This window comes from Protopterus annectens, chromosome 10.part0 (assembly GCF_019279795.1).
Source record: "Protopterus annectens isolate FY-2018-M chromosome 10.part0, PAN1.0, whole genome shotgun sequence".
NCBI classification, from domain to species: domain Eukaryota; kingdom Metazoa; phylum Chordata; order Ceratodontiformes; family Protopteridae; genus Protopterus; species Protopterus annectens.
In genome coordinates, this window is record NC_056744.1 from 1,052,241,119 (window position 1) to 1,052,251,118 (window position 10,000).

The window sequence follows — 10,000 nt, forward strand, 5'->3', positions numbered from 1 at the left end:
TGTGAAATATCCAGAAAAAAAGGTATGTGAAACAAGTAAGCATGTAATTAAATGTGGTAGGTGGTCTGTAATAATGAAAAATAGAGGTTTGAAAGCATATGTCTGAACAAGACTTGCTGTACTGATGTTCTACTGAACAGCACTGATGGTCATAGCATGTGGCTCTGTCTGTAGTGACTAGGCCAGCTACTGGGATGTTGTACATATCCATATGTTACCTGTGCATATAACTATGATGCACATTTTGTCTTGTAAATGTAAGAAAAATATACAGATCATGTGCAGAGTAAAGTACTGCTGCAGATGTGTGTGTTGAACTGCATGTTATATACTGAGTTCATACCATTCAATTGTCCAGTGTTCTGCACATTGACCATATGTGTGTCTCATATTTGTAGTCATTTACCCAAAAACTTGTGTTATGTAAGTCAAATCCTTGCCAAATCTGTGAAAACTGACATTACAACATCTCCCTTCATTGTCCACTGGCTTTTCACATTTGGGATTTCCACAGTGGATCATCTGTTGCTATTTCTGCCTGCCCTCTGAATCTTGCTCTCTCACAACAACCACCTGCATGTCCTCTCTCACCACATTCAGAAACCTTATCTGAGGCCTTGCTCTCTTCCTCTTACCGGGCAGCTACATCCTTACCATCCTTTTCACAATATACGCAGCACCCCTCCTCAGCATATGTCCAAACTGATGTAATGCTGCCTCTCCAACACTGTCTCATATCCGTCCAACATGACCTGAGTCTGTTATATACATATTGCTAACCTGTGCACCCGTGTCACACCCAGTGCAAATCATAACATCTGTAACTCTGCCATGTACAGCTCTTATCCATGCCTATTTGTCAATACCACTGTCTCCAACCCATATAACATAGTTGGTCTCACTACCCTCTTGTAGACCATACATGTCATATTTACTGGTACCCGTCTGTCACATATCACTCCCGGCACTCTTCTCCAGCCTCTCCATCCTGTCTGTACTCTCTTCTTCACCTGTCCTGCATAGTCCTCATTACTCTGAAATGTTGATCCCAATCATTTGAACACATTCACCTTTGCCAACTGTACTCCATGCATCCTCAACAGTCTGCTATCCTCCCTCTCATTCATATACAGATATTCTGTCCTAGTGCTGCTGACCTTTATTCCTCTTCTCTCTGGAGCATATGTACACCTCTCCAGGGTCTCCAAAAGCTGTTCCCTACTCTCAATAAAGATCACAATGTCATCTGCAAACAACATAGTCAACAGGGACTCCCATATGATCTTGTCTGTCAACCTGTCCATCACCATTGCAAACCAGAAAGGTGTCACAGATGATCCCCGATGTCGTCCCACCTCCACCTTACACATATCAATCAATCCCAGTGCAGACCTCAATGCTGTCACACCACCCTTGTACATATCCTGTACTACTCTTACTTATATCTCTTCTACCCATGACTTCATCATACAATACCACAACTCCTGTCTAGGCACCCTGTCATATGCTTTCTGTAAGTACAGAGAGACACAGACCAACTCCTGACCTTCTCTGTATTCCACCAGTAACAGTCTCAGAGCAAACATCACATCGGTAGTGCCCTTTCCATGCATGAAACCATACTGCTGACTAGTACTTCTCACCTGCCTCCATAACCTAGCTTCCACTACACTTACCCATAACTTCATGCTGTGACTGGTCATTGTCATCCCTCTGTAGTTATCACAGCTCTGCACATCAACCTCATTCTTAACACCATACCCAAGCACTTTCTCTCCATTCCTCATGTAACCTCACACTTACCAAGATATCAGTAAGCAGTCTAGCTAACACACCACTGCCATTTCCCCTAAACAACCCCATGCTTCTACAGGTGTGTAATGTGGACCAACAGGCTTGCCAGTATTCATCCTCTTCATAGTTATCCTTGCATCCTTCTTGTTAAGCCATTGCACTTCCTGATTCACCATACTCACATCATCCAACCTTCTGTCTCATTCTCTTCATTCATGAGCCTCACAAAGTACATTGTCCATGTGCTCAACACACTCCCTCACTTGTGGGTACATATACCTCATCATCCTTTATCACCCTTATCTGCTGCACATCTTTCCTAGCTCAGTGAATCTGTCCAGCCAATTGGTACAATTCCTTTCATCCCTCCTCAGTGTCCAGTCTGTCATAGAACTCTTCATATGCCCATCCTCAGCCTTTGCCAACTCTTTCTTTGCCATGCACATCACCTCCTCATACTCCTGCCTACTTTCCTCAGCTCTCTGATAATTCCAGTCCTTCTTCCCCAACCTCTGTCTCTGTATACTGTCTAGTTCTTCCTCAGTCTGGACTGATACAGTTGATAGACTAGAAGAGTTCCTGTATTTTTATCAATGGATCTACTTCTTTTTAAGGTTTTCCCATACCATCTCTTACAATGTGGCCAGCTATTTAGATGTTACCATTTATTTTGATGAAGGGTCAGTTAAATCTATGATTTATAGAAAACCTACGTTTTGTAACTCCTACCTTCACTTTGTGAGTATTCACCCTTTGTTTCAGAAAAAATCTCTGGTGAAGGGGCAGTATGTCCACCTGGCCAGGATGATTTTGGACAATTCTATATTTGTTAAACAAGGAGATGTCCCTAGTAAAATGTTACAGGCCAGGGTTTACCCGGCTCAGTTTATTTCTGCTACTAGGAATGAAGTTTTATTATATAGAACTGGATGTTTTAACCCTATTTTTGGGGCAGTTAGAGGTACCTACCTTAAAGGTTAATAATGAAGTGATGAGCAAATGTTTAGTTTTGGAATATCACCCCTTTGTACTGAAGTTAGACATATAATTAACAAGTACTGGTCTGTTTTTAATGCAGATCATGATCTTTTAGCTTTATTTGGTGATGCCCCGTGGTTAGTTTTTAAAAAAGGGTAGAAATCTCAAACAAATTTTTGAAACACCATTGAATGTTTGGATGTTTAGCACCAGAAGAGTTAAGGGTATGAGGAAATGTGGTTCTCGTAGCCAATGTAAATTTATTATGGATGTACAAGTTATTAATATTAGAATGGGCTCTTGTGAATTTTTGGTTATGGTTTGGGATGGATGTGCTTGTAACACTAGTATAATTGTTTGTGTTGCTGTATGTTCCTCTTGCAATTCTTTTTATATTGGTAAAATGGTCCATGTGTTAAAAAGAAGAATTTATGAACATTGTAATGATATCAAGAATAGGAGCTCAAGTAATGCTTTGTACAAGCACACATTGCATTGCCCATCCTTTAACCATTTTAAGTTTGCTGTACTTGAAAATGTTTTTGTGAGCCCTCGTGGTGGTCCCATTGAAATTATTCTGGAGGCTAAAGAGTTGCTATGGCAACTGAAACTAAATGCATTAGAATCACCTTGCTTAAATGAGAATACTTCTGTCTTAAGTATCCTTCAATTAAGTGCTTACGACTGATTTTTATTTATTATATTCATTTAATATACTTTTAAATGTCAAAAAACACAACAGCTATTGTGCAAAGCTCTCCTCAATAAAAAAACTTCAAGTCAAATAGCCAAAAAGAGAGAGAGCACCACAACTGGAGCAGGATTCACAGGAACAAAGAGTTTATTAATGTTAGTAAGCACTTTCACGTCCTGACAGATACTTCTTCAGACTTCAGATACTTTTAAATGTATTTATATTGTGTTTTGCTACATTATTTTTTATTGAACATTTATAGCATCTATTTAATTTTCAATGGATGAGTCAATTGTTATCACTTCATGTGAGCTAGTTATTTAAAGGATGGGTTCTTGTATTATGCAGGTTCTGATGAAGTCGGTATTTATGTTAAACTTGATGAAAGCGCTTAACCAGTTTTTTACGGGTTTTTTCAATAAAATTTTTAAAGGAGTCAGTATTTGACTTCATTTTCAGTTAGATACAATACTTTTTGTAAGTTTTTTTTTGTGCGTAGCCATAGTTTTTTATTCAGTACTTGAGTATTTTGGTGGTTTATTATACATTTTTCTTACGTAAATATATTTTATTATTAAGTACAGTATCAGTTGCTGATACTTCAGATGCATATATTTTCCTGAACTAAGACACTGTACAGTAATGCTAATGTTGTGATTTTAGAAATGGGTACATTATAAGCCATCTTAAGATGTGGTAGCATAGTGTGCATTGGTTAACATCACTGCCTCAGAGCACTTGGCTCACCAAGTCATGTGTCACAGCTCTGGTACCATCTGTGGTTCCATCTTTGTGGAGGCTGCATGTTCTTCTTCTGTTTGTGTAGACATTTGTAAGATACTCTGATTTCCTCCCTTATCCCAAACATTTGCTGGTGGTAAATTGGCATTTTTCCAAATTGCATAAATCTGTACCTCTTATGTGAGAGTGAGTGTGTGTATCCCACAAAGGGCTATCACCCTACTCAAGATTAGTTTCTCTGTTTTGTGCTCTGTTAATGCTTAATAGCCTCCATTCCCCCATGACTTTAAATTAGATTAAGTGGTTCATCAGAGTACTGATGGATGGATTGTTGAAAGGATGGATAGATGGGTTGGTAGATAGTTGAAAAGATGGATAAAATATATTGAATAAAAACATGCAAATAAATTACATGGGATAGTGATTTCCTTTTAAAAGTAATCATATTTGCTTTGATAACTTCTAATACTATGAGAAGCTTGAAGTACCAAACTTAATTGCATACAAAATTAAACAATATAAACCAAAATTACAAATGCAGATACGCAGGTAAGATAAAAGGCGGTTTTATTGATATGCTTCTACAAGTAAACCATTTGTACACTTAATTAAAATACATAAAATGTACAGACAAGAAAGCAATTATGTGACTTAATTTATGATTGTGGTAAATTCTAGAGATAGAAATTAGAATTAAATTTGACTATTTGTTGGTTTGGGCTAAATAAACTAATTCCAAGGTCAAACTACCATGGGGCTAAGGGGAATTGCAAATTGTCATGAACATCAGCAGTCTGCTGTAGCATGACGTAACAGTACATTCCCTTAAGGGGTGTGAGAGCTTAGACCACAACATCAAGGATGCAGGTTGGCTGAAGTCTATGCAAAATCACTTCACAGCACATTCAACTTGACCCATTTCCCTTTAACCACCTGGGCAAAGCTGCCCAAAAGGCAACTGTAGGAACCCCAACCCACCAAGAGGTCCCTAGCCCAGAAGGATTTATCCCTTGAAAAACAATATTTAAATGTTCCTTCCTGGAGCTGATATTATGAAGCAGACTTCTAGGTTAACTAATACCTTTCTTTAATATATTTATGTTCACTGAATTCCAATGATAATAGTTAATGCTTTTTATTGTTCACTTACAAATGAGATTTATGATTGCATCTTCAGAATGCAATTTGTGTTATGCACTCTTTAATTCAATATGAATGTTTTCTTTCATGTATTCCAAAATTGAGTAATGCAATATTTTCTTCTTTTTAGTAAGTAAGAAAGCACAGTATTTAGAGCCACAGTCTTAGTAATGAAATGGCAATACTTTGCTTGCCATGCAATCTCTAAAGCTAGACATGGGAAGATTTACAACAATTATACAATAAGTTATGATAAAATAATGAGTTTGGAATGTTGTAGCTAAAGTGCAGTATCAAATAATTAGGTAGTGTTTTAATATGGGATTTAAAAGGTATATATACAGTAATAGGGCAGAAGCACATACAGCCATGCGGTCTATATTATAACATTGACTGTTAAAAACAGCGAACACCCTTACTTCGACACATCTTAATCAAAACACTAAATCTTGAACAGCCAGAACAGTGATTTTTTTCCCCAGGGAAAAAAACAAATCAATGAGCCAAAGGAAAAAAAAAAAACAACAGACAAAATTAAGTGAGGGGCTTCACCCCACACCCCCCATACTTTAATATACCAACTACGAAATCACACTACAGTGGAGGAAACAGCAAATTTCTGACAATGGCCGTTTGAGATTTAGTGTTTCGGTTAAGATGTTTCAAGGTAAGAGTGTTCGCTATTTTTAACAGTCGTTCTTATAATATAGACCCCAACCATGATGTTTATTTAGGTATAACATATGAACAGGAATGTTTTCTCATGAAAAATGTGCAATTTCAATACAAAGCATGTTTTACATACTTTAGAACATGGAAACTTTCACCATAAGCCAAACATAATATTATGACCAAGACAAGCATAAACTGACTACATGGAGGGACACCTGTGTTGTCTGACAGAGCTTGAATCTTGGTTGTGGTGCCTTCATTGTGGAGTCTTCACAGCCATGTAGGATTTTTGATAGGTACTCCAAATGTATTACTGCATCTAAGAGACATGCTGCAGGTGACACTGAATATAAATTGCACAATAAATGTCTTCCATGTGTAAGTTAATATGTGTGGGCATCCTGCAATGGGCTGGCTCCCCTTCCAAATTATGTTTCATTGCTTTGCAGCTGTTGAGTACCAAGGTAGTCTCTTGCTCCTCTGCAAATCCAAACTGGAATATGTTGGAAATTAAAGTAACAAAATAACAAATGACATGAACAAAGCAAAGCAACCACACCTTACTTTCCTCATTTAAATCCCAAAGGAAACCCACTAAGCACTCATTGACTAATTGACCAAGGACTAAATCTCCAAGTACATCAGTAACATTAGCATTACTTGCAGTAAACTATGGCTTCACTGAAATATCCCTGCTGAGACCACCTCAGCTATTGCTGGTTCACTTCAATCAATGACTCATCCCTTCTACCTATGTGTGCCACTCTGCAATCTTACACTTCCTCCATTCTCCAGATGCCTATTCCTGTGTTGCCTCCTCATTTGGCTGCAGTTCCATTGCAACATTCTGGAAAATTGCTTCTGCCTCTAATGCTGTGGTCTGCCACCTGCACCTCAAATCCTCCCCATTCACCATCCTGAAAAAAAAATATATATATAAGGTAAGTGATCCTTCAGAAACCCACTGCCCCATACTCCAGTACCCCATTCCTCATTCTTGTTCCAAACCATCCTGCCCCTCCACCATAAAATGGCTAAACTACTCCCTAACTGCACCCTGCTTGCAAAGAACCCAAGCCTACCATGGTTATAACTACACTAATGAAACTGTGAAAACCCCCTAATACTTGTCTGAAAATAAGAATATGCTGTATGACATATACATATACTTGAAACTCAATTTGCAGTGCCAATTTATTACAATGAATTTTAGCACTGAAAACCTACTTACCCATCCAGGCTATATCTCCTTCAGTTCCCCGTCTTCTCCTTCAGATGTGAAACAATACTCCTCATAATACTGAAGAAGGGAACAAATGTAAATCTTCAAGAAATAATCTTAATAGCTCCACCTTGAAGGCTCTCAGCTAAATTAAAGATCTTACAGTGGGAATCAATACTACATTTAATTTCTAGCATCATAAATCTTGAAAAAGCCAAAATAATGAGGGCTGGGTGAGGCTACTGAGGCAAAAAATACAGCTTCTGAATACATGATTCCTAAACTCAAAGCACAAGAATCCCAGGTCAGTTCATCCCTCATCCTGCCATCCCTGAAGGATACTGAGGGTAGAACTTTGCTAGACTTGTAAGGGCCTTACTGCCATTAGCCTAGTAACTTCCTAAGTAAACAAATATAAAAAAATAAAAAAAATCTTGCAACTCACTTATCAGTTGTAAGGTGGTATCAAAATTATGCTGTTTGAATGACAGTGCTTTTTGTCAATGAGTTTTCTTGCTCTTGAACACGTTATATGGTGCTGCCTATATAAATGTTTTGTGGTTTATTTTGAGTGCTGATCTTAGATTCGCATTGCAAATATGGACTACATATCTTGGTCTAAAAGGGAACAAGGGTATAACATGGTTATGATCCTATGAAGTCCAGACCTTCCATATCTGTCATGAACCATAAGAAACAACAACTTCCTGATGGACAGATCATACTGGTACACGTTCCAGAGCCTGTGCTTTAACATAAACCAAACAATATTTTACCCAAATAACAGACTTTGCATTAATCTTCATTTCAGGATGGATATGGAGTCTAAAAGCTTATGTCCTACCTGTTTAGTAACTGTAAATCTCATAAACCCTCCCAAAGACCACAAAATTTGAAGTGGAGCCCAAATATACAGCCATAGTTTGGAAATAAAACAAGCCTCCTCCTCCTTCTTTTGATTCAAAATGAAGCCCAACAAATGGCCAAATTGAAAACAAACTGTTGATACCTAAACAGAAAATCTCTACCTAGTAAGAGGGTTGCATTAACTTGCAATGGCTGCAAGATAAAAAGTCCAAAACCCAACTGTCTGGCATTATCAATTAAGCCAAAATAATGTGGGGGGGGGGGCAATGGCCCAAAACTGGAAAAGATTTTAAATATCCCTCTTATAAACTGAACAAGTTGATTGAATTAACAGACTTTACATTAGAATGCATTTGCTGAAGGATATGAGGTCTAAATCTCAAATGCCTGTCATTGTTTAATGATTACTGTCCTCAATGAATTTCTAGAGCCAACTAATTCTATGTGGAACAGACCAAACTATATGCAATATCTGGACATTCAGCAAAAGTCTGGCCAATTGAGAGGTATGTCTAGTGCTCATAATCTCCATGCCTTGCTCAGACTACAGATTTCACAAGGAACAACTCACAAACTGAAGCAATAACACAAAGGAAATGGGTTATACATCATGTAGCTCTGCAAGAGCTCCTGAATACCCATTTCTATGATCTAACATTGTCGCCTTTCACTGACATCACCATGCAGCCAAGAACACTAGGGAAAAATTCACTTTTGCATTATTGACCTCTTGGATCTCTGGTATGTCAGCCCACGAACCCACCTTTCTAAATAATACTGGACATTTTCTACCCATGTCTGCACAAAACATGACTAATGGAAGGGAACAGTTGCAAGAAAACAATCATGCTTATGCTGTCAGCATTTCTGAAGAATGTTAAGGATGAAACAGAAATACCTGCACAAGATACTCAAGAAGGACAACAGCAACACTCACCAGTTGTTGATCACCACCCAGAACATAAAAGAAGACGAGATCTAATGACCTGAATCACTTAAATTTTAAAGGAACAACTGAGCTAGCATCAGCATGCCATGTCTGTATATTAAGGCATACAAAATATGGAACACATCATGCATAATACATAATAGATAATACATAAGACACAGGGAACCGTAATGCTTGGCATTATTAGTGATCTTAATTATTTGCACTATACCACAAGAGAACTTGGAGGGATGAGGAGGCAAAAGGGGGACACACCCCTCACAATGAAGGACAGCCAAGAAGAATGGCTACAAACTACAAAAAAGGTTGCCAGCCCACAATATCTTCTCCTTCCTGGGCAAGTCCTCCTCTACTGATTCTAAACCTACTGTCTACAATACCTCCTGGAACATCCCCTTTTACCATCTCATGCAGTTTCTTCACTCATTCAGGTCCTTCTTCACCTTGCAAGAACCTTTCCTTAACATCCCTAACACTGCCCTCTGATCATGTCGATAACTTTCAGAAAAATGCTTATCCGGCCTGCCTGCATATGCCAACTCACCATCTGATGTTTGCACATGCAGCATACTTGCTCAGATCCTGGAATACCCTGGTACTTGTCTTCGGTGGTTCTGATTTTGGGCTAAGATCCATTAGTCATTTGAACCTGAAAATATACTTTTTTCTTTAAAACCAGTAGTTCATAAAACGGTGCCTCCAGCCTGGAATAATTCCATTGGCTTTAGTCTATATTGCTTGAACAACATTTTCATACTATACCTACTCATTTCACACTGAACATTGTATAACAGAGAATGGAGTGCAACCATTGTCCTTTTAGTGTCACTACATAAATGTCCGAGGTGCTAGTCCCAAAATGTATCTGTCTTATTCTCTGGAAAATTAAGGAAAAGACAACACAAGTTCCAGCATATTGACTTCTTATGCTGCTGTTAGTGTA